The sequence below is a fragment of the Bufo bufo genome, chromosome 1, assembly GCF_905171765.1.
Source record: "Bufo bufo chromosome 1, aBufBuf1.1, whole genome shotgun sequence".
In the NCBI taxonomy this organism is placed as follows: Eukaryota; Metazoa; Chordata; class Amphibia; order Anura; family Bufonidae; genus Bufo; species Bufo bufo.
Genome location: NC_053389.1, coordinates 32,561,087 through 32,587,588, shown reverse-complemented (window position 1 = coordinate 32,587,588; position 26,502 = coordinate 32,561,087). Strand labels below are relative to the sequence as shown.

At 44.2% G+C, this 26,502-nt stretch overlaps 1 long non-coding RNA gene across 1 annotated transcript; it reads left to right on the top strand.

The window, feature by feature from the left end:
• The first annotated feature begins 322 nt into the window (after nucleotides 1-322).
• Nucleotides 323-15,076, top strand: LOC120992920. Its single transcript, XR_005777111.1, has 3 exons — nucleotides 323-337; nucleotides 9,135-9,275; nucleotides 15,024-15,076. It is a non-coding gene; the product is annotated as an uncharacterized LOC120992920 (long non-coding RNA).
• The last annotated feature ends 11,426 nt before the right edge of the window (nucleotides 15,077-26,502 follow it).

Below are 26,502 nucleotides of genomic sequence, written 5' to 3'. Positions count from 1 at the left end.
GCTACATTCACAGGAACGTATTTTGTTTACGTGTCCGTTCCCTTCGGCTACTTTCACATCAGCGTTTTGGCAATCCGATATTTAGATTGGGCAGAGGATCTCAAAAGTGACCCAGAAGGGATCGTTTTGTCCCCATTTATTGCCAAAGAGGACAAGACTGATCAGTATGCATCAGTTCCGTTTTGTAGTAGTGTTGAACCATCACTAAAAAAAAAATGGATCTGTCACCCATTGACTTACAATTATTTTCATGATGGATCCGGTTTGTTCCGTTTCGATTTAATACAACCAATGGAACCAGGGCTATGGAGTCGGAGTCGGTGTCCATTTTGGTGGAGTCAGAGTTGTTATAAAATGGACCGACTCAGACTCTAAAAATATATAATAAATTGGTAGAGTTAGTTCAATGCAGTATGTGCTGAATATATTTTCATATGAATTTGGGAAAATGATGAAATGTGCTATATATGTCTGTTCTATTCCTGATCTAAGGATCTAGGCTTTTAGTTGAGATGATTGTGTGCTGCCCTTTATGTAGATGCTCAGTAGTGAAGCTCCTCCGCTACAGATCAGAGGAGAAAGGCACTGGGAAGGAATGGCTGCACTCATCTCAGATCTGCTCGAGAAAACAAGATTAAAGGGAACCTGTCACCTCCCAAAACCATCCCAAAACGCCAGCAGTACCGGCGTATAGTGAGCAGCGTGTTTCTGATAATGCCTTTCTTCCTGAAGGCAGATGCAACAAAAGTACTGAAAATGTTGTTTTATCCCGTGTCCGGCGCGCTTCTCCGCACATGCTTGAAGTCAAGGAGGCAGCGGCCTCCTTGCTTCAAGTCACGGTAACCAGCCCCCTTCCCTTCCCCTTCGCTGTGACTGACAGCGCTTATGCACGAATGTACGGCTGCCTTTGCTGAACAGCCGGTTGTCTGTCACAGCGAAGGGGAAGGGAAGGGGGCTGGTTACCGTGACCTAAAGCAAGGAGGCCGCTGCCCTCTTGACTTCAAGCATGTGTGGAGAAGCGCGCCGGACACGGGATAAAACAACATTTTCAGTACTTTTGTTGCATCTGCCTTCAGGAAGAAAGTCATCATCAGAAACACGCTGCTCGCTACACGCAGGTACTGCTGGCGGCTTGGGATGGTTTTGGGAGGTGACAGGTTCCCTTTAAAGAGGTTTTCTCACTAGTTACAAAGATTAGCTTTCAACATAAAGTTAAAAGAAGACATTTTCTAAATACAGCTCTGACTGAGGTAGCAATTAGGATGAGTGGGCTACAGGACTGCCAAGAGCAAGAGGAATTGGGTCTGGACGGTGCTACTGCTGCCATATCGTTAGCCTCATCAGATGAGGAGTTTACCTTGACAAGTATTTGGATGACATGGAGCAGGCAAAGCATTGCCACAGGGGAAAAGATTCCGCTCCCAAAGCAAACAGATTGACCGTATTTCGGTATTTTTTTTCACTTGCTCTCACAGAAGTAGAAGAGTTCAACCGATCATCAAAACTGACTGTGCAGGAGGCAATTCCTTCATACCCTGAGATTGTTAGAGATGTTGTCCATGTGGTCACCGCTTTGCCACCAACCCAAGTTGGTGTAGAGAGGCTGTTCTCTAGCCTTAAAATAATTTTATCAGATTTGAGGTCATCTATGAAGGAGGATCTGATGGAGCCAATACTACAATACATCTGTAGTGTAATGCATTGGCTGTAAGTGTATTACACAGTGTAAAAGCCTTCAGCCTGCTTGTCTGTGAGACCCAGGGGGCTGGATCTCACAGGCTAACAAGTAAGGCAGCCACGATGCCTAAGGAAAGCATCGGGCTGCCCTCCCAGCCATCTGGTCCTTGTCACTGCAGCGCAGGTAACCGATGGACACCCGGGACCCGTCAGTATACCATACATGCCCTGTTCAGCGCTGACCTCGGCATTACAAGGGTAAATGCGCCAGCATCAGTGTTTTCACTGATGCCAGCGCATACAGCAGGGGTCCTATCAGTGGCTGCCGGACCCCTGTAGCTGATCGGGCAGGCGCAGCTCCTGCTCCCACCCGATCAGCGCGCTGTAGCTGTACGTTGCTAGGATTTCAGATACACTTCCCAGCGCCACATACAGTTGCAAGAAAAAGTATGTGAACCCTTTCGAATGATATGGATTTCTGCACAAATTGGTCATAAAATGTGATCTGATCTTGATCTAAGTCACGACAATAGACAATCACAGTCTGCTTAAACTAATAACACACAAAGAATTAAATGTTACCATGTTTTTATTGAACACACCATGTAAACATTCACAGTGTAGGTGGAAATAGTATGTGAATCCCTAGACATCTCCAAGAGCTATTTGGAGTGAGGTATCAGCTAACTGGAGTCTAATCAATGAGATAAGATTGGAGGGGTTGGTTACAGCTGCCCTGCCCGATAAAAAACACACACCATTTCTGGGTTTGCTTTTCATAAGAAGCATTGCCTGATGTGAATGATGCCTCGCACAAAAGAGCTCTCAGAAGACCTATGATTAGGAATTGTTGACTTTCATAAAGCTGGAAAGGGTTATAAAAGTACCGTATTTTTCACCCCATAAGACGCACTTTTTCTCCCCCCAAAATGGGGGAAAAATGCCCCTGCATCTTATGGGGCGAATGCTGGCAGTTTTACATCGCAAGTGCAATGAGCAGGACACTGGGTCATTGGGGCTGCTATGCAGTGGGTCAGATTTAGGTGTAACTAAGTTTGTGACGCCAGTTGCAGCTTGCGCAGGTTCTGTAGCAGGGCCCTTTAAGATGGTATAGCTCATGTACTAGGTTAGGAATGCCAAAGGGGGATATTGTCTCTGTATTGTGTCAACGGTGTCTCCTACCTTAGTAAAGGCTGGACTCCTGTATCCTGGCTCACATGCAACAAATTGAGTGTTGTAAATAGGAGTAATGGAGGAATGATGGAATTCCACCTTGTCTTTACTTGAGGTTATCTTATGCAGCTCTAGATCCATACAATGTTACAGCAATAGTCTGGGGTCCCAGCAGGTATTGGCAATATGTGGCAGGAATTATATATATCTTCTGCATCTAGTACATAGACCTTTAAGAATCTGGCAGGTATCTGTCTTCTGCTCTGTCTTGGGTTCTGCTTTGTTTGGGCCTGACTAGCTATGGAGGTACTTATCTTCTCCTTGTTCTGGAATCTGTACTTACAGGACTGCTCGCAGGGAATGATAGTGGTGTCCTGGAGATCTAGTAGTTCTGAAGTTGCTGCTTTCTTGGTCAACAAGCTGAGGTAAGGAACTCAGTCTGGGAATGTTGCTTTGGGCCTCAGCAAAGGCCTGAATCCTTGGTTGGGATCCCTGTTTCTGGGAGCTCCTATTCACACAGCCTACCCCAACAGGGGGTGGCTGGTGCACTTTGCCTAGAACTTTCTGTCCTCCCTCTGAAGTAGGATGTGGGAACATTCCACTCCTCCTCAGATAGGGGGAAGCTAGCCTGGAATGGAATATTCCAGTCTAGGTATACTAACTGGCTTTATTCTGCTACATACTTTGCTGCCACCTGCTGGTGTATATGAATATTACAGCATAAATACAATGCAACAGACCTGGAAAATGCACATAGTAACATAGTAACATGGTAACATAGTACATAAGGCCGAAAAAAGACATTTGTCCATCCAGTTCGGCCTGTTATCCTGCAAGTTGATCCAGAGGAAGGCAAAAAACCCTGTGAGGTAGAAGCCAATTTTCTCCACTCTAGGGGAATAAAAAATTCCTTCCCGACTCCAATCATGCAATCAGAACAACTCCCTGGATCAACGACCCCTCTCTAGTAGCTATAGCCTGTAATATTATTAAGCTCCAGAAATACGTCCAGGCCCCTCTTGAATTCCTTTATTGTACTCACCATCACCTCCTCAGGCAGAGAGTTCCATAGTCTCACTGCTCTTACCGTGATGGGGAAAATGATGCAAACTTATACCAGATGACATTATGCATATACCTAACATTATGAAGCAGGGGAACAGAAGTTTAGTGACATACTTCAGGATGTTACATACCCCTTTACTTTAAGTGAAGCCGCCCTTGGCACAAGATAGGCGGGTAAGGAGTGAGCTCTGGGTACCCAATTAATACAAAGTGCTGCATGAATATACACATAAATGACATACAAAGACAAAACATTTAACGGTTTCCTCGAGGATCCTGACCCGCTAGCATAAGGTGTCCAACACACAGTTTCCTTATCTTGGTATAACCAGGTAACCTATAACTGCACAAAGCAAAACCTTTACTGACTGACTTTGTATGTTCTGGATCCTTTAAACACCAAAGAAAACATGGGGGTGTCTTTACTCCGTAATCCCACCATTATGTAATGGAATGCCCGCAAATGAAAGGGTGGCTTTATCCTGTATTCTCTTCCCTGCATCATAGCCTGAAGAAATTTGGCTTATAGCACGATCACTATGATGTCTATGAGGAAGCTAGAATATATGGCTCTAAGGCTTGAGGCGCCTTACCTTAGGCAAACGCTCAGAAGGGGAGGTATTTATTGTCTCCGTGTCTTCTGGCAATGTCACAGGAGGAGGGTCTTTAATCCTGTGCGCTCCTGGAAATGAGACACCTCCGGATGGGAACAATCCGGAACATAAAACAAGCGGGAAGGAGCAGCCTAGGGCTTCTAACGATTCCCGAAGCAGCAGGGGTACCTGTGAAGTAATCTGGACCTGTCAGGACTTACCATTTAGTCCTACCCTGGGTACCTATGGGTATATATCACCGGGTATAGGCCATTGGTGTACAACGTCCGTATATTGACAGTCCGTATAAGGGGGAGAGAACAAGAGCTGTAAAAAGGCACACTTTAAGAAAGGTGCTACATTTTTTGTTAAGTGCAATGGTAAGTGCAATCATGGTAGACAATACATAAATTCACATTGCGGCACCTAGAAGGAGAACACACACAATGGGCAGGATATCTTGAACATTACATAACATTTGTAAACTGGTTATGATGACATAAGTTATTAAATAGCATGACAATTAAGTGCAAGCTTTTATGTTGCAAACATTTGATATAAAATAGTGCAATCTTTATAAGTGCAAATGTCAATGTCAGGTGAGGCTCAACAATAACTCGAGTCCTTTTTCTTTCCTGAAAGTGCTTAAAGTTGCAGAGTCCTTTGGAAACTGATGAAAGTCCTTTGCAATCCACAGGGCAAAAGAGTTAATTTTAATCCAAAGAAGTAGAAATGAGAAGTAGGCCTATTTTGCATCGGCGAGTGAGGATTTGAAAATGAGAAGGTATTGCTTATATATGGTGAAGTGATCCTTAGAATGGGATTTCTTTCATCGCCGCTCAGCAGCAGTGGAAGCTTGTCTGAGCTTTTTGGTCAGGCTGGTGCCAGGGTTGTCTGTTGATTTTCCGGGTTTTGTTGTGTGTGAGGGAAGCAACAGAATCCAGACCTGTACTTATTGTGGTGTTATACAGAGTGGTGGCAGCATCTGCGTCCTGGAGGGAACAAATGGTAGAGAGAGGCAGAAGAGAGTCAGAAAGCAAGTGAAAGTCAAGATGTTTAAAGTTCCTGCGGGGTGTGCTAGTGTGTGGACCAGGGGAGCAGAAGAAGAGACCAGTGAGGAGAAGGTGAGTAGGTTGTGGTCGGATAGGGGGAGAGGCGATTTAGAAAGGTTAGATAGGGAGCAGAGGTGGGTAAAAATAAGATCCAGAGTGTAACCATCTCTGTGGGTGGGAGAAGAGGACCACTGCGAGAGGCCGAAGGAGGAGGAGAGTGCAAGAAGCTTGGAGGCGTCTGAATGGCAAGTGTCAATGGGGATGTTGAAATCACCCATGATGATAGTGGGGATGTCAGCAGAAAGAAAGTGTAGGAGCCAGGTGTTGAAGTGGTCAAGAAAAATGGTGGCTGGGCCTGAGGGGCAGTAAATGACAGCTACTTGGAGGGACAGTAGATGCAAACAGAGTGTACTTCAAATGAAGTGAGCTTAATGGAGGGTGGCAGAGGAGTTGGGCTGTAGGAGCAGGTGTCTGATAGAAGAAGACCAACTTCTCCACCATGTTTGAAGACGGGCGGGGGGTGTGAGTGAAATTAAATCCGCTATAGGAGAGAGCAGAGACCATGTAGCTGGGTAAGTCCCACATTCATCGTCTGGCTGATGTCAATGTAGGCAGCCAGTTATCATTCACCATTGAGAGGGGGGGGGGGGGTGCTCCACTCTGGAACAAGTGGCCCTGGCCCCCCATCTCTCTTAGTAAGACAGCTGCCCAAATACAAAAAAAAGGGTTTACCTCCATGAGACAGTAACACTTTATAATACAACTTCTGCTGCTGTTATACAAACAGTCATTTCCTTAAAGAGGGTTGTCCGATGAAAAATATTCTACAGTTTTCAAACCAGCACCTGGATCTGATTACTTTTGTATTTCCATGTAATTAAATATTTATCATAGCCAATGAGTAATTCAATATAATGTATCTGTATAGCACCACCTGCTGTTTTTTTTTCTTATTATTTCTTTGTCCCTGCTCACTGATATGGCCGCACATGCTCAGTTTCATCCTTCAACTGCCTCCTGAGTTGTGATAGGGAGAAGATGGACACGCCCCCTTAGCTGGAGCTGAATAGACACGCCCCCTGAGCTGTCAGCTTGATATAAATCTAGCAGAGCAATGAATGGGGAGATCTCTGGATCCATGTGAGGTACAGGGCTGGTTCTAGCTTTGTTAGAAATATATTGTCATGTACTACCGTATTTTTCGTCCCATAAGACGCACTTCCCCCCCCCCAAAAGTGGGGGGGAATATGCCCCTGCGTCTTATGGGGCGAATGCTGCCATTTTACATCGCAGACTGTGATGTATCAGCTGGAGGGGGAGGGAGGAGGGGCCGGTGTCATGCAAATGCGGCAGGGCCGGTGCGGTCACTGTACTCCGGCCCCTCCGCTCACTTCCTGTAGCAGGCAGAGCAGGGCGGGCGGCCGGCTGTAACTCACTGACGTCACGTACCTGCGCCGCCTACTTCATTCATAAAGTAGGCGGGGCAGGCACGTGACGTCAGTAAGTTACGGTCGGCCGCCTGCCCTGCTCTACCTGCTACAGAGGACATTTAGTAAGTAGCACATATTGGTCTGGGGATCGGAACTTCAATTAAAGTTATTATTATATAAGGTTTAGGCAATAATGCAGTGAGTGAGCGGAGGGGCCGGAGTACAGTGACCGCACCGGCCCCCCTGCATTTGCATGACACCGGCCCCTCCTCCCTTCCCCGTCCCACAGGTTTAGCTCCGGTATATTAGGGCATCTGTGGATGCGACTATTATGGGGTGGGGAATATGTGGATGGCACTGTTATGGGGTGGGGGATCTGTGGGAGACACATATATAGCAGTGCCATCCACAGATCTCCCCCCCATAACAGTGCCATCCACAGATCACCCCCTATAACAGAGCCATCCACAGATCACCCCCCCATAACAGTGCCATCCACAGATCCCCCCATAACAGTGCCCCCCTCAGATCCCCCATAACAGTGCCATCCACAGATCCCCCCATAACAGTGCCATCCACAGATCCCCCCATAACAGTGCCATCCACAGATCCCCCCATAACAGTGCCATCCACAGATCCCCCCATAACAGTGCCATCCACAGATCCCCCCATAACAGTGCCATCTACAGATCCCCCTTAGTAGTGTCATGCACAGACCACCATTAGTTCAAAACCCAACAAAAGCACACCTTTCGGTTAAAAAATTTTTTTTTCTTATTTTCCTCCTCAAAAACCTAGGTGCGTCTTATGGGCCGGTGCGTCTTATAGGGTGAAAAATATGGTATATGATGTCTGATTTTCATTTTTTATATGTCATAGGATAATCCCTTTAAAGGGAACACGTAATCAGAAAACGGCCTACTGTTTAAAGCAGAGATCAGAAACCTCCGGCACTCCAGCTGGTCTGAAACTATAACTCCCTGAGTGCTCCATTCACTGCTGTGTGAGTTAGAAGAACAGCCGAGTATGTTTGCATGCTGGGAGTTATAGATTCACAGCAGCTGGAGTGCCAAAGGCTGCTGATCCCTGGCTTAAAGGGATTGACCAGGATTAGAAAAACGTTGCTGCCTTCTTTCAGAAACAGTGCCACATTTATCCACAGGTTGTGTCCATTATTGCAGCTCAGTTCCACTGAAGTGAATTTGACTGAGATGAAATACCACACACAAACCACTGACACTGTTCTGAACAGATCACTTTTCAGCAGTCATCTCATTATCATTACAGACAGGGTTACAATGACAGATAACACCTCTATATAGATAACTCAGGACCTGTCATTAACAGTAGGTGACAGTCAGAGCTTATCTACTCCCCCTACCTGCAGAGTGACCTCTGCAAAGGTCAAAGAGCATGCCCGCAATACTCTCCTATAGAAGCCATCAAACATCTCATGTCTATCGGACTAATGAGCTATGTGGCTGCTGTAAAGCATATCTGTAAATGCTGCTAACAGCAACTCAGGCAAAATGGCCGCTCCCATAAACATGTTCAGAAAAAAATTACAATAAGAAAATAAAACAGATTTAAAAAAAATATTTTATTACTATCTGGTTTAATTGGGAAAATACATGTAGGTGATACATTCCCTTTAACTCCCATAGACCAGAATGAGAGAGCGGCGCCCACCTCTCACCCCTCTCCATCCTCTCTGCATGGATGTGGCAGCCTTTGGTCATCTCACCAAACAGGAGAAGGTTTGAGGGCCACATCTGTCAGACATCTATGGCAGATCCTGTGGATTTTACTCTGCAAAACTGATATCTTTTATTAGGGTCCTACTCTGGACGCGGCCACCAATCAGCTGATTGAGCGGGCTGTGGCGCTCTTGTAAACCCAATGTCCTCTTCATTGATTACACTCGTCCACAGTGTACAATGCTGTACTTTTAGCAGCGTCTTGGTCATTATTGATGGACTATCCTAAGGACTGAACATCAGTTTTTAAGAAAAGAACAAGTCTTTTATAGAAGCCAGAACAGGAGTGATCAACTGGTTGTAATGATGCTCACATGTATTCTTTATCTCCACACTGCAGTCTCTTTCCTTCTTTAAAACCTCCTTTATGTACATTTGCAGGTGGAGAAACTTTTACAGATTTCAGCAGGGGATGTGTTCCTGAATCTGAATGTAACTTCCAGGGAAATGTCGACGTGAATGGAGTTAAATTAGGGATGGCCTATACTTGCTGCTCTACTGACGACTGCACTCCTCCTGTTCCTATATGTAAGTCGGTCACTTTGTGTTGATGACATTACGCAGATGATACTTGGTCATTCATGGCGGCTGACTGTTGGAAGTGAGAGAAGAGCTCTTCTAGTAGATTGATATTACATTAATAGTAGGTTGGATCTGTCCCCATACTATGGTGCTCTCAAATTGTAGAACACTATGCGGTAGATCCTCCAATAATGACCAGATCACAGAAGGTCTGGCTATGGGGACTCTCAGTGATCATCTGTTATCATTGCAAGAAGTAAGACATACATAGGACATGCACATGGTTAGCCATGTAATATGTTATTGTATGGGCTCTGCCAAGGCAAAAGCTTCTCCTCCAAGTAAATAAGTGAAACACTCCCCCCTCCATCATCTAATATCCACATACCCTCAAAGGGGATATAGATAATGGTGATCGCCCATATTCAAAAAGATAACTTCCACCTACTTTCTCAGTGTCCTTATAACAATGCCTACTCAAACTGGCCAAGGAGGTGAGAAACATAAAGGGCTCACAAAGGAAACAAAAATCAGATGGGCCAAACCTGCCTGACTCTTGCTTTCCTGGAAGAGAGACGTTCCTGCTTGAGCTCTTAGAATAAAAGAACCTGACATTGCATTACATGCCGACGTTACACACTACCCCTGGTTTATTCACATGTTGTATAGTGTTGAGCAAAGTTCTCTAAAATTCGATTCAGCTGCTTTAACAAATTTTACAAAAAAATTAGCTACGTGACGAATTACTTCATCATGAAGCGCATTTCTTTGTAATTAGTGAGTGCAATGTCATGGAGCGGCGATTGCATCGTTCCCCGTCATTGTACCCGTCAGATGCAATGTTCATCGCTGATCGCGGCATTTGACTTTAATATTTAAGTCTATAATTGAAATAAATAAAATCATACTTACCTCAATCATTTTGAGCATGAAGAGCCCACCACCGCCATCTTGATTGAAGATCATCCATATCATACGTCGCCACATGAAGGATTTTGTGGGATCGTCAATCACGATGGCAGTGGTGGGCTCTTCATGCTCAAAATGATGAGGTAAATAAAGTATGATTTTATTTTATTTTTTTTACCCAATTTCAGGGAAAATCGATTCGGTACCACTTACCACGAGGAAATTGAGCTTCACAGTGAATCTAATTTTCACAGAAATTTGGATCGAAGTCCACGTCGTGCACCCTGATTCGCTCAACACTAGTTGCATCCATACAGCGCATTAGTTCAGTTTGATCACCCCAGCACAACTTCTCCTTGTGCTTGTCGGCTGCAGCTCATCTGTACCTTTATAGCAGCATTGCTGGGTCTCTTAAATAGATATTAGGCACATCACTAACACATACTATCAATCATAGATAGGTGTGGGTCTCACCTTTTAGACCCACTCCCATCTCTAGAACGCACCCTCTGAATTGAAGAAGAGCACACAGTGCAAGCATGTAGAGTTGAGCGGACACTTGGATGTTCGGGCTCGGCAAGTTCGGCCGAACTTGAAAAAAAAGTTCGGGTTCGGGACCCGAACTTGACCCCGAACCCCATATAAGTAAATGGGGACCCGAACTTTTGGGCACTAAAATGGCTCTAAAATAGTCCTGGAAAGGGCTAGAGGGCTGCAAAAGGCATCAAAATGTGCTTAAGAGCATGGCAACTGTTCTGCAAACAAATGTGGATAGGGAAATAACTTAAAATAACATAAAACGCAGAAAAATTAAAAATAACAATCTGGATCTAGGAGTAGGAGGTTGAGGAGGCGGTGGAAGAGTGGATGTGGTGGTGTAGGTTGACGTGGCGGTGTAGGTGGAAGCGGCGGTGAAGGAGGAATAGGTAGCCAACACTGATTTGGGTTATTTTTTTTTTTTAAATTGGGGTATCCCCCAAAATATTGGGACACATAACAAAATAAAACTAAGAATAAGTGCACTTGAGTACAAGAATGGATGGTTGAGGCTAGTATAAATGTCTATTCTGCACAAGGTACGGACAAGTCCTGTGGGATCCACGCCTGGTTCATTTTAATAAACGTGAGCTTGTCCACATTGGCTGCGGCCTGTGATAATGCTCTCTGCCATGCTAAACACACGTTCACACTATACACTGGCTGCAAGGCAGGTCAGCACCTCCAAGGCTGACAAAGCTTTTCCACATTTGGGCCATGCTAACCCTGCCTTCTCAGGTGCTGGCGGTGCCCCAGCTGCGTTGGCGACCTCTTCGTCCTCCTCTGCCTTCGCCTTGTGCTTCCACTGTGCCCCTGCTGTCAGGTGGGAATGCCATCAGCGTGCGCTTGTAGTCGCGAATCTTCCGATCAGTAACAGATGTTTTCACTAAATTTAGTTCCCTGTCAGCAATGCAGAGCAGGGGTTCATTCATGGCAAAAGGGGGTTTATGTCACCCAGCAATAGAACAGACGATTTTGAGAGATTTAGGCCCCTGTCACCCAGGCACAGCAGGGGTTTGTATACGCCAAAAATGGTAAAATGTCACCCGACAATTGAAAATAAGAATTTTTTCAATTTAGGGCACTAAAATTGGCACTTTTTTGCATTAAAATGGCTCTAAAATAGTCCTTGAAAAGGCTAGAGGGATGTAAAAGGCAGTAAAATGTGCTTAAGAGCATGGCAACTGCTCTGCAAACAAATGTGGATAGGGAAATAACTTAAAATGAAATAAAATAACAAAAAATTACAAATTATTAACCTGCAACACAGAGAAGGAGGTGGATATGGAGTCGGAGGTTGAGGAGGCGGTGAATGTGGTGTTGAAGGTGGAGGCAGCAATGGAGGAGGAGGAGGTAGCCAACAATGTTTTTTTATTTTTTTTATTGGGGTAGGTAGCCCGCAAAATATTGGGACAAATAAAAAAAAGAAAAGAAAACAAAGAATCATTGCATTTGACTTGAGTACAAGAATTTGTTTGATGGTGGTATAAATGTCTATTCTGCACAAGGTACAGAGAAGTCTTGTGGGATCCAAGCCTGGTTCATTTTAATGAACGTGAGCTTGTCCACGTTGGCTGTGGACAGGCGGCTGCGTCTGTCTGTAATGATGCCCCCTGCCGTGCTAAATACACGTTCAGAGAGTACACTGGCTGCAGGGCAGGCCAGCACCTCCAAGGCATACAGGGCAAGCTCTGGCCATGTGGATAATTTGGAGACCCAGAAGTTGAATGGGGCAGAACCATCAGTCAGTACGTGTAGGCGTGTGCACAGGTACTGTTCCACCATGTTGTTCAAATGCTGCCTCCTGCTAACACGCTCCATATCAGCAGTTGGGACAGGTTGTTGCGGCAAGGTGACAAAGCTTTTCCACATGTCGGCCATGCTAACCCTGCCTTCTGAGGTGCTGGCGCTAACACAGCTGCGTTAACGACCTCTTCCTCCTCCCCTGTAGCTGTGGCAGAACGGCCGCATCCTCTCCCTGCACCAGAGGCTCCACCAACACCACGACCATGACCGCGTCCCTTATTAGATGTTTGCCTCATAGTTAGCGTTTACAAAGCAAAGTAAAAAGTGGTTAAGTATGTTAAAAATAATTAACCCCCAATAAAAACCCTGATGTAGGGTATTGCACATTTTTTTTTTTTTAAAACTCTATATGACAGCGGTATTTGTGGCCTAAATGTGACAGTCACTTATGCACGTCTTATCCCAGATGTGCAGTATATCAGAGGGTTTTTTCACCCCAGTAACCAAAAAGCCGTATTTCTGGCCTAAATGTGACAGTCACTTATGCTTGTCTTATCCCAGATGTGCAGTATATTAGAGGGTTTTTTCACCCCAGTAACCAAAAAGCTGTATTTCTGTCCTAAATGTGACAGTCACTTATGCACGTGTAATCCCAGATGTGCACTATATTTAACAGATGTATTTTTTTTTAACCCCAGTAAGCAAAAAGCTGTATTTCTGGACTTGCAGACATGCAGATAGCCTGTGCTGGTGCACTATTGTTGCATAAAATGGCTGCCGATTATGTATTGATATTGACTAACTGAAGAAAAAAAAGTTCGTTTTCAGCAGTAGTTGGCTCAGGGCAGGCTTAAAAAAATTGGGCACTGCACCCACAAAACACATTTGTTGTAGATCGTTGAGTACAAAAAACAGTTCTTGATAAGATTTCTCCCTGATCTCTCCCTCACAGCAGCTGCAGCCTCTCCCACACTAATCCGAGCAGAGTGACGGGCGGCGCTACGTGACTCCAGCTTAAATAGAGGCTGTGTCACATGCTGCAGTTGGCCAATCACAGCCATGACAATAGTAGGCATGGCTGTGATGGCCTTTTGGGGCAAGTAGTTGATTGGCTGCTGTGCAGCTTTTCAAAAAGCGCCAAGAAAGCGCTGAACACCGAACCCAAACTTTTACGTAAAAGTTCGGGTTCGGGTCCGGGTGCCGAAAAACCTAAAGTTCGGTACGAACCCGAACTTTACTGTTTGGGTTCGCTCAACTCTACAAGCATTGTCTCCATTCATCTTTATGGAAGTGCTGGCTTGACTATTTCTGGCTGTTCCACAATGGTGAATGGAGAGGTGGCTGTCAATGCGTGGTGTGCTCTCCATTCGCTGCTATAGGATTTCTGAAAATAGCTGAGCTCACTTGCATTTTAAGAAATTCCATGGAAATGAATGGAGAACATGTAGCACATTCTCCTTCACTTCAGGGCCCAGTTATGGAGAAAGGACAGGGTCCCAGAGGTGGGACAAGCACCTATTTGATATTGATGGCATATCCTAGAAATATGCAATCAGTATATGAGTTGGTGTAACCCTTTTGCTGATCCATCAATGCAGCACTAGCAGACAGTGATTGCAGTGCACTTGAATCTTCTCTGAATGGAGTTGTCTGCTTCTCAAATAGAGATCACAGTGTCTAAGGTGTATGACAGAAGAAGGGGGCTCTCACCTCACATTTACCTTTTTTTGCAGTTCTATGTATGTACATGTGCATGAATATCCAACTTTAATTTACTTGGGCTGTAGATCCTGACATGAGTGAGACATTAGTCACATATACCCCGCCACACACCACCACCACTGTAAGTAGCAGTAGTGGTAGAGTATAATCTCCAGCCCAGCTCAGCTGGACTCCCCTGCATAACGGAAACGGAACGGATCTGTTTTGCAGCCCATAAACTTGAATAAAGGAATGCCTCTAAAGGCATTCCGTCATACAATTGCGTTATGGTCCGTGGTAACGGAATCCATAACGCAATTCACCTTTTACCGGTAAACATAGCATGAACGAATTTCAAAATATGAAATTCGCTCATCTCTTACTTTAACTCTTGCAGCCAACCGTCTGCATTCTTCTCCACAGCTTCCATTCTTTGACTGTATACTGACCAACTGTTACTTTTGACATCGAAAGGTTAATGATCTTCTTTCTGATGCTGGGGAATGTCCAACATCATAAATCTTCTTTCCCCGTCTCCTCCACTCCGGTATATCCCACTTAACAGCTTTTGAATGCCAGACATCAAAGAAAATCACAAAGGAGCCTCTTGGTTGTCCTGGCTTGTGAGCATGATCGCAACTGCGACTGCTACAACACCTATAAGTCACGCCATATATTGTCCAATCTAACTTTTTTTCAACTAGACCAGGCCAACATGGTTTGGCATTTCTGTTTCCGTTGTATTTAATATCAGAGATGACTATAACATCCTGATTCTAATCCATGATTAGAATATTGTATATGATACTTTATGTACTGCAGCCATTATATATTACTATTTACTACTCTTTTCCACAACAGTATTATCCAGCAGTTCTGAGACCAATGGCCTGGTGTGTCCGTCATACCAGTCTTATTCTTACCAGTCTTATTCTGTCTCCGCGTCTGACTCTTCAGTAACCGTAACTTGTACTGGTAATAATAATAAATGTATTTTCATGACAGAAAATAAAACAGGTAAGTCTTCTTGAATCTAAGATTTTAGGATTAATCATTATAATGTCTATTAATTTCTTGTTTGTATAGATCCAAAATGTAAATTAATTTCATTATTTGTCCACCTAGTTTTTTTTCAGATACAGAGATCCAAATCCTCTGTATAGACATACTGTTTGCCTGCAGCCACCACTAGGGGGAGCTCACTGAAAATTGATTTTTATTTTTTATAAAGGGGTTTCTGGGAGTTAACTATTGACATCCTATCTGCAAAATAGGTCATCAACATCAGATTGGTGAGGTTTACTGGCACCCCCACTTATCAGCTTTGGGCATGGGCGGAATGGGAACTTAAAGTAGCCCCGGAAAAAAAAAACGTAAGAGTGGCCCCATGTTTTAGACGGGCAACACAAGTAGGCAAAGTCAGCAATACCATAGTACAAAATACCATCCCATTATATACCACAGTGCAACAGAATTTATTGTGCCGAAATCTGAACCACTGTGATGACCATCAGTAGATAACATTTTCTATCCTACTCCTGAAGTTTTTTCAGATTAAGATATGGAGCAGGGTGCTTAGGAGGGGAGATGGGGGGTTACAGCAGTTGAATTCAGGAGGGCATGTGTGGTCGCTGCCCGGGTACATGAGTATCTCATTCTCACAGCATTAATTAACGCTGGCAGCTCATTGTGAGGAGTGAGGAGGGCTTGGGCAGCCTCCTGCACATTAGCCCACAGGGAAACTTCCCTGTAAGGTCTATAACCAATCCGCCCCTGGCTGTGGGAAGGGGCCACAGTGCTCAACCTCTTCCTTGGCCTGAGATGTCATGTCCATCAGTCACATCACCTGTTGGTGAAGTCAATAGGGTTGAGATGCAATACGAAGCTCAGCCACTATACAAAGCATGACACTGGGCTTGGTATACTCAGATGCTAGAGACCTTGTGAGAGCACTGGTATCCCTTCAAAGAGGGCATAGGCAGAATGAAGGAAGGTGGACCCCCCATTAATCAGATATTGATGACCTATCGTGAGGATAGGTTCACCGATGTTCAAATACCGGAAAACCTATTTAAATTAAATGTGTGACCATAAAATTACTTATTATATAAACCATGCTTTATGTTAAATAATTTTTTTAGAATTTTGGATTTTTTTTTCATGTTGCTATTCATAGATTTACTCTTCAGTAGCCATCTCATAGCATGAAAGTACGGATTACAATGACAGATATCACCTTTGTATAGATAACATCACAATAGGTTATAGACACCGTCTATCTACTCCACCTACCTGCACAATTACCTCTGCCCAGGTCACAGAGCAAGCCTACACAAATCTCCCATAGTAGTCTATGAGGTCAGCTCCAGTCTTTGGCCCATGTGGCTGCTGTCAAAGAAGAGGAAGTATTGATATATTTTAAGCCTAATGGCCAGTGTGAAAATTGTATGAGTTATAGGATTTTTTTAATATAGACAGTGACATTAAAAAATATCAACAAAAATTCTAAACAGAAACTATAATGATAATATTTCAGTAGGACAAAACTCACTAATCAAGGGATGTGCAACAGAAAGCTACTGTGTCCTTGGGAACTACTCCTATACTCTTCAAGGTGAATCAACCAGCATTACCATAGTTTGCTCCGGTGACCAGACTACAGCCGCTACTCCAACCCGTGTCCAGACTACAGCCGCTACTCCAACCCGTGACCAGACTACAGCTGTTAATCCAATCTGCTTCAATTGAGGCATAAGTGTCCAAAAAATTGTCCTGACTCCGGCCGTTGTGTGTCTTCTACTGCTGAAATGTCTTTTCTAGAAGATTTACAGGTCCATGTGGCCGATGCTGACATTCCTGTCATTGTCAGATATTTCCAGATTGTTTTACTATAAAATTTGAAAATCCAAATGTCGACGTCATGAAGATGCAATACATACAAGTTGTAAGTTGGCTATTGGTTTACAAAGGGGTTTGGTGCTTTGTTCTCTTGGAATCATTCTAGCTGTAGCCGGTGAATAATCCCATCAATAAATCAGAATTTTGCTACTTCAGATGAGTCTACGTTTCCAATTTCTCACAAAATAAATTCAACACAAAATCACAACATGCTAGCAAAATGCTATAAAGGGAAACTTACTTACCTGCCTCTCAACGCTGACTCCCTGCTCCTTCTCCTCCCGGCCTGCAATGCGGAGCATCACTATCCGGAAGGAGGAGGAGCAGGAAGTCGGCACCAGAAAGCAGGTAAGTAGACTTCCCTTTACAGGTCTGGCCAAGAGAGGGTGGGGGAGTGGTTGGGGGGAGGGGTGTTGCTAAAAACAAAAACCATTCTTGCATAACCCCTTTAAGGGCTGCAGTTCCACACAACTATTGGGTGGTCAGACATGAACACATGTAAGATAAACATTGGGATATGATGAGCCAAGAGAAAAGGTAAGGCAGAACATACGGTATCTATATAAGATTTCACAAATGTTCCTACATGTACAGTAGAAAATTGATATAAATGTTTTTCTTTTTGAATGGAACATATGATCTGTGTCTACTAAGTGCTCTCCTATAGACGTTGCACACCCTGCCCTATAGCTACAGATAAGAAGTGATGGGAAAAAATTGGCCGGGGCAATTCGCGAACGCTCGTTCGGGATCAAATGTTTGCGAGCCGCAAGTTCGCGACGGGCCCCATTGACTTTAATAGCAGGCAAACCATATTTGCAGCCACCAAATACAAACTATGAGTGCACAAATAGTCCCACAACATGGACAGTGACATACCAGAGAGGGATCAATGACAACAATTCCCACAAAAAATATGTTTTAATCAGAGGCCATTTTTATGCATCTTAAAGGGAAACTCTAAAAAATGTGCTCTGCTGGAGCCTAGAAAAATTGTATTTCCTTTCGGTTGAATGTATACAAATGTGCAGCTATCTCCGTAAAAATTATTATTATTTTTTTTCAATAAGAAAATCGCATAGTTACATTTTGTATAATGCGCATGCGCAAAAAGGGGGTGGCCTAGTCTAGCAACTGGTTTGAACTACCCGAAGTTTGATGCGATTGGAAAAGATGGTTGGAAGCAAATTCCGCGACAGTGAGGAAGAACCCCTGATCACTGTAAGTAATTTCACATTACACCAGTGTATTTGATTACATTTCACATGCATGTCAGACCAATCGCTTTATATGCAGATAGAGTGTTATAAAATATTTGCGATTGCGAAAATCGCCACTTATGATGCAAATATCTTTTTTGATATACGTACCTACAACTTCACTTTTTATCAGTTATAAGTAGATATTACTGATTGGTGCACTAAGTATTGTTGTAACGTCACAGCTCTATGTCTGTAGCATGTACGTATGGACAACATAGAAATGTCTCTCACATGCACATTGCACATATTTATTTTCCTGACGCACACTATATAGTACGTTTCACACACACATAAATATATATTTGTGTGTATATAAACATAAACTGCAATCATCATTCTGTATTCCAGTAAGCGGCCCCATCCATCATTACATTAGATACATCCCACACTTAACTCCTTAATGCCCGACGAAATACATACATGTACGTCAGATCTAGACGCGACTTCAGGAGCTGACCGCGGCACGTGCGAGCTTCAGAAATGTGCGGGGTGTCCATCGGGTTCTCGTGCCGCTGTGACGGGGACCCGGTGGCAGGGACGGTAGCCCGATGCTTTCATTAGGCATCGTGGCTGCCTTCCGGGAGGGCCTGTGAGATCCAGCCCCCTGTATTACACTGTGTACTACACTTACAGCCAATGAAAGGCAATACAGAAGTTTTGTAATGTTTTGCAAAGGGGATCAGACCCCCAAAAGTTGAAATCCCAGAGGGGGACAGAAAAAAAACAGGAAAAAAAAAGTAAAAAAAAAACAAAGTTTTCAAAAAAATTAAAATTAATTTTCAAGTGAAAAAAATAATGTCCTTTTCCTAAGATAAAGTTAAATAAAAATTGAAAAAAATAGGGAAAAAAAAAGTAGACATATTATCCATCGCCGCGTCCATATTTACCGGCTCTATAAAAATATCACATGCCCTAACCCCTCCGGTGAACACCGTTAAAAATAAAAAAAATTAAAACTGTGCTAAATAAACCATATTTTTGGCACAGTACATCACTAGTGCAACACCAAGTGATCAAAAAGGCGAATGAGCCCAAAATAGTACTAATCTAACCGTCACCCCATCCCGCAAAAAATGAGCACCTACCTAAGACAATCGCCCAAAAAATAGAACTAATAATGCTCTCAGACTATGGAGACACTAAACCATGATTTTATTGTGTAATACTTAAATCCCCCCAAAAAAAGGATACATGTCTGTAATAACCAGCTGTATAAAAATATCACATGACATAACCCCTCAGGTGAACACTATTAAAAAAAAGAAAATAAAAACAGTGTCAAAAAAGTCATTTTTTTGTCATCTTACATCACAAAAAGTGTAATACCAACTGATCAAATTTTAGGTAAATGTTTATATATTTCTTAAAAACAACAAAATTTTGTGACTGAGTTTTACCACTGTCATGAAATGCAATATTTGACGAGCAAACAATCTCAGAATGGCTAGGATAAGTAAAAGCATTTTAAAGTTACTGCCACATGTCCGATTTGCTAAAAATGGCCTGGGCAGAAAGGTGAAAAATAGCCCGGTCATTAAGGGGTAAATTTGCATTTGTTTTGAGTTCTGAGATGTTTGTCTACATTCTGAACATTGTGTGATTACAGGGGTTCCACTACCCTCTGTACGGACATCTACAGAGGAGATGGAGGTTGTTGTAGTGTCGGCAGAGGAGGACGAGGGAGAACAGGCAGGACCCTCCCAGCATGTAGATGCTCCACCACCATCTGATGTTGGGGAAAATGTGGAGGCCGAAGAGGCATCTCCCTGTCAGAAGCCGCATCCCTCCCCGCCAGCTCCTGATGAGGAGGAAGAAGAGGAGGAGGAAGTTGTCCACTGCCCCCGCCAGGAGGGTAAATATGCGCACACAGCATTATAATTTAGTATCCATAACATGTACAGAAAAAAAGGGCCAAAAGGGCTAACTCTGTAATCTACATAAAAAACAATAAATAACCAACTAAATCACATTATACTCTACATAACTCTCACAAACTAACCAACTAAATACAATTATACTCTACTGAACTAACACTAACTAACCAACTAAATAACATTATACTATACTGAACTATTACTAAGTAACCAACTATATAATCATCATAAATACCATTATCCTCCCTGACGGTATTCCTGAGCGTGACTCAGGGTTAATTTTCGCTGCCAGGAGCGGTAACCCCGAGTCACGCTCGGGGTAACATTGTAGAGTCCGTTCACCTTCTGCCAGATCTCCATACCTTGCAAAAAGTCTATACCGGAAGTGATGCCGCCGCACAGGAATCAGCTGGAGGAGGGTGTGCGCAAGCGCACATCCACTGGCTTAGGAAAGAATCGTTGCAGCCCCGAGATAGAAGTACTCTTTGCACCGCGCGTGCGCACTTAGGGGTGTAGAGATTTTGCAGCGCACAATGTTGCATCAGATCTCCCTACCCCTGAGTGCACACGCGCGCACAAATCATCAGTTGCAGTTCATCCTGATTTGATCTGATGATTTGTGCGCGCGTGCGCACTCAGGGGTAAGGAGATCTGATGCAACATTTTGCGCTGCAAAATCTCTATACCCCTAAGTGCGCACGCGCGATGCACAAAGTACTTCTATCACGGTGCTGCAACGATTCTTTCCCAAGCCAGTGGATGTGCGCTTGCGCAGCGCCGGGAACACCCTCCTCCAGGTTATTTCTGTGCGGCCGCGTCACTTCCGGTATAGACTTTTCGCAAGGTCTAGAGATCTGGCAGAACACCGGCTGGCATTTGACTCCCTGGTTCCGTTCCCTGCGAGCAGCAGCTGCGCATGGGAGCGGAACTGGGCGGGAAATTTAAATAAATATAAACATAAAAAGTGACAAACACACATAAAAGAGGTTATACATTGTAATCTGAGAGGATTACACTGTATAACCTCAGATCTGACATTTGATGACTGTACAGTGCCCCTTGCCTGCCATTTTACTGTCATTTGTGCCCATAAAATATTTATGCAAAAAATTGTACCACTTTTGGTACAAAATTCCTGACATAATCATACCGCCAGGGAGGTTAACTAATGAATTGTAATGTAAATCGTCAGTGCTTTAACAAATACTCCCCACAATGCACTAATTGTCTCTTAATCTTAATTGAAAGTAATTTTTATATTTTTTTTAATCCTAACAGTTCTCACTAAATAAAAAAAAAGGATCCAGCTGCAGTGGGACGACCAAGCCGCAATGCTGGAAATCAAAAAACAGCAAAAATAAATTATGGAGCAGCAAAGAAGAATCCAACAGCAGAAGTAGCTTCTGGAGAAGAAGGTCAATCATCTGGAGGAGCAGCACCAAAAGGGCTCCAGGAGTTGCTGGACCTCAAGAAGCAGCTGAAACAGTTGCCTTAGAGGCGTGTTTGTTCCTTTACATTGTTAATAAATGTTTGGTTCTAACGTGTGCTTTCGTTTTTTGATATTGGTATGTTTTTGATTAATTTTAACCTATAAGGTTGCAGGGAGGACTATTTAGTCCTGGGGCAAACTCATCAGTATCAGGACAGACAGCAGCAGCAGATAAAGGTAACCTTGGAGTATAAGACCTACACATAGGTCAACATGATCAAGACAAACAGCAGCAGCAGCAATTACATGGTAATGGTCGAGTCTAAGGCCTACACATAGCTCGGCCTCACTCAGCATGAACACACAGCAGCAGGTTCTTTATTTGTAGCAGGAATGTGTTCCCAGGAATAGACACCAATCAGACCTGCACAACACCAAAAATAAACTTAAACACCTCTGACAGCAGCAGGTTATACAAACATTTTAAGTGGTGGATAGAGTTGAGCGGACACCTGGAAGTTGGGGTTCGGCGGGTTCGGCCAAACTACACAAAAAAGTTCGAGTACGAGACCTGAACTTGACCCCGAACCCCATTGAAGTCAATAGGGACACAAACTTTGAAGCACTAAACTGTCTCTAAAAAAGTCATGGAAAGGGCTAGGGGGCTGTAAAAGGCAGCAAAATGTGGTTAAGAGCATGGCAAGTGCTCTGCAAACAAATGTGGATAGGGAAATTACTTAAAATAACACAAAATACGTGAAAATAAAATATAATATTCTTGATCTAGGAGGAGGAGGTCCAGATGGAGTAGGGGGTTGAGGAGGCGGTGTAGGTAGAAGCGGCGGTGGAGGAGGAGGAGGTAGCTATTGCTAACACTGTTTTTTGTTTTTGTTTTTTATTTTATTTTATTATTATTTTTTTTTGTTTAAATATGGGTAGACCCCAAAACTTTGGGAAATATAAAAAAATAAAACAAAGTGTGTTGGAGTACAACAATAGCTGGGTGAGGCCGGTATGCATGTCTATTCTGCACAAGGTAAGGACAAGTGCTGTGGGATCTCTGCCTGGTTCATTTTAATGAACGTGAGCTTGTCCACATTGGCTGTGGACAGGCGGCTGCGCTTGTCTGTGACAACCACCTCTTGCCGTGCTAAACAAACGTTCAGACAATACACTGGCTGCAGTGCAGGCCAGCACCTCTAATTTGGAGACCCAGAAGTTGAAGGGGGCAGACCCGTCATTCAGTACGTGTAGGCGTGTGCACACATACTGCTCCACCATGTTGCTGAAATGCTGCCTCCTGCTAAGACGTTCCATATCAGCTGGTGGTGCTGGTTGTTGTGGCGTGCTGACAAAGCTTTTCCACATTTCGGCCATGCTAACCCTGCCTTCTGAGGTGCTGGCGGTGCCCCAGCTGCGTTGGCGACCTCTTCCTCCTCCTCTGCCTTCGCCTTGTGCTTCCACTGAGCCCCCGCTGTCAGGTGGGAATGCCATCAGCAGCGCGTCTACCAGCGTGTGTTTGTAGTCTTCCGATCAGTAACAGACATTTTTACTAAATTTAGTTCCCTGTCAGCAATGCAGATCAGGGGTTTTTCACCGGCAAAAATAGGTTAATGGCAACCATCAATGTAAGGCCGAATGCACACGGCCGTGAGCGGTCAGTGGTATGCCGGCCTGGCATCCTTCTGACAGCAGGAGCGCACGGCGTCATTGGTTGCTATGTCGCCGTGCGCTTCATGCCGCCGCTGCACTACAGTAATACAGTCGTATAGATCATACCAGTGTATTACTGTAGTGCAGCGGCGGCATGAAGCGCACGGCGACATAGCAACCAATGACGCTGTGCGCTCCTGCTGTCAGCAGTATGCCAGGCCGGGATACCACTGACCGCTCACGGCCGTGTGCCTTCGGCCTAACAGACGAATTTTAGAAATTTAGGTCCCTGTCACCTATGCAGACCAGGGGTTTGTATACGGCAAAAATGGTAAAATGTCACCCACCAATGGAACAGACGATTTTACAAAATTTTGGTCCCTGTCACCTATGCAGAGCAGGGGTTTGTATACGGCAAAATTGGTAAAATGTCACCCGAATATGTAACAGACGAATTTTTTAAATTTAGGTCGCTGTCACCTATGCAAAGCAGGGGTTTATTCACTGCAAAACTGGTAAAATGTCACCCAAGAATGTAACAGACACTTTTGCACCCTGCTCCCTCTTTTGCTGTGCTGGTGCCTCTGTGCGACCACCGCTAGCAGAGTCCATCTAAAAGCAGAAGAGACTGCTGCATGACTTGGGGCTCAGACTGCTTGCCTAATTTACAAGGGGGTGCGGTGAAAGACAGATGACCATGGGCTGCAGGTACTAACTCAGCTTTCAGCAGAGGCAGTGCAGTTTCTAGGTAAAATTTCTCTCAGGGCGAGTGTCAAACCCCCCCCCCCCCCCCCCCCCCATCAAAATGCTAAAAGTCGCAGGCAGAGTGGTGCAGGAGAACTGCAGTATAAAGGAAGGCAATACCCTTAGAAGAGTAGTCATGAAATACAATCATCAATAATGTGCAAATGCAAAAAACTGTCATGTTAGCATTTATTAACTAACTAAAACCCAATCACAGCAGGTCTCAACTATCACACGCAAGTAAATGTACAAAAACCAAGTAACATATAAAACCAGATTCAAAGCATAGATGGCAAGGCTCATATGGAAGAATGCAGGAAATTCTTCCAAACCGACTGAATTTTGAGAAACCAATGATGCACACTTCTTGCCTGATAAAGTGCTTTGTGATACAGGAGAATGGCATTAACCAACCAGATCCAGTGCTTCTCAGTCAGGACCAACAGCTGAATCCAGAATTTGGTATAGAGCTTTCATGCAATGTTTAGGGATACAAGGAGGAACACCCTAGTAGTTTTGCTGGTGATGGTTTCAGGGATAATGTTTACAAGACGAATCTTAGGATCTACTGAAATGGGACAGCCCATACGATTGTGCAGGAAGGGCATTATTTGAGACCACTATGTACTGGCCTCAGGACAGAGCCACATGATATAGAAAAATGAAACTCTCTCTAAAACACATTTAGGGCAAAGGTCCAATTAACCTTGGGGGTATTTAGCGAGAAGTACCAGAGTAAGATGGGCTCTATGGTGGGTGTAAAGGGCAAGAAGCCCATCACACAAGTGTGTCGAGACCTGGACCAAAGCAGAGAGGGTACTCTCCCACTCCTCATCATCCAGCGGACCAACCTCCCTCTTTAACGTAGGCTCTGCAGGTAGCACCAGGCAGCATAATAGCAGAACATAATACCGAGATCAGTTTTTTAGGGGAAAGACCAGTGAGGATATTGAGTATGACAGACTCTGAAATGACATGGCGGAATGGTTGAATATTGTGTTGAATATTGTGATCTAAGGGCGTGCGACAATTGCATATGGACTGAGGGCGGGCATATTCTGAGGCCAGGGTTGCAAATAGAATAATAGAACCAGAGTCAAGTATCTGCTATAGGAACAAGTCCTTTATTAATCCAAAGCCGAGCACAGTACAAGTTACAAAGGTCTGGTATACTTAAATCCCACAAAGGTGTAGATTTCAGAAGGCCACTGGTATCAAGTAGTCTGTGTGTTATATCCCAGATTTGTAGAAATTGCCTATGTTACTATTTTAAATAACAAAAGAATGTCTTACTTTTATGATAAATATGATAACTATGATCAGTCTACTAAAGAATAAAGTAAACGGCTACAGAAAAACATCCATTGCTGTCTTTTGTAACACAAGAAAATGTAACAATTGTAACGGAACTGGAGTTGATTATTGATGTATTCAGGAAACAGTTCAACAAATGTGATGGAAAAAGTTTTAGAAAAAATCCACCTTTCTAGACTTTGCAGCTGCAAAAGCATCTATAGCTGCTGAATAGTCTAGCTTCTCAGCTAGTTCACTTTCGATGGAAAGAATTGCAAGTGATGATAACCTTTCATCCGTCATTGTGGTACGTAGATATGTTTTTATCAATTTTAAGGGGTATTCTCATCACGCAGTTTCATACTTACCTGCTCCCGGCGCGCTGTCCACTTCCTGGTTTCGGCAGGGGGCGGGCTCCATCTTGATTGAAGTCTTCTCCCGGCCGCGCGCTGGACTGAACGTGCACACCGCCGCGCATGCGCCCTGGTGACTTCTTCCTGGCTTCTTCCTGGCAAGTATACTATACTGGCCAGGAAGAAATCACCATAGCGCATGCGCGGCCTCGGCGTGCGCTTTCGGGACTGCGCGCGGCCGGCCGGGAGAAGAGAAGAAGTCGTCTGTGCAAGCGCGGCCACCGCGATTCCTGTGAAGAGAGGTGACCATAACCAGGGGAGACGGAAGACAACAGTCAGGTAAGTATATGTTCATTTTCTTCTAAGGGGTGGGAATTAGTTAATTAAATATATTTAGAAAAATGATCACTGTTAAATCATTAACAGATTTAACAGTGATCATTAAGATGGGAATACGCCTTTAACCAGCTCAGGACCGTCGTACGCAGGATTGCGTCTTTGCGGCGGCCCTGTTATTCCGAGTGGACGCGCCGGTGCGTCATCTCGCGAGACGCACACAAGCGCGCACGTTCACAGGAACTGCAGGTAATCGAGTGGATCTGCAGCCGATTTTTTTAACCCCTTTAAGGTATATTAGATGCTGTTTTGATAACAGAGTCTAATATACCTGCTACCTGGTCCTCTGGTGGTCCCTTTTGCTTGGATCGACCACCAGAGGACACAGGCAGCTCTGTAAAGTAGCACCAAACACCACTACACTACACCCCCCCTGTCACTTATTAACCCCTTATTAACCCCTGATCACCCCATATAGACTCCCTGATCACCCCCCTG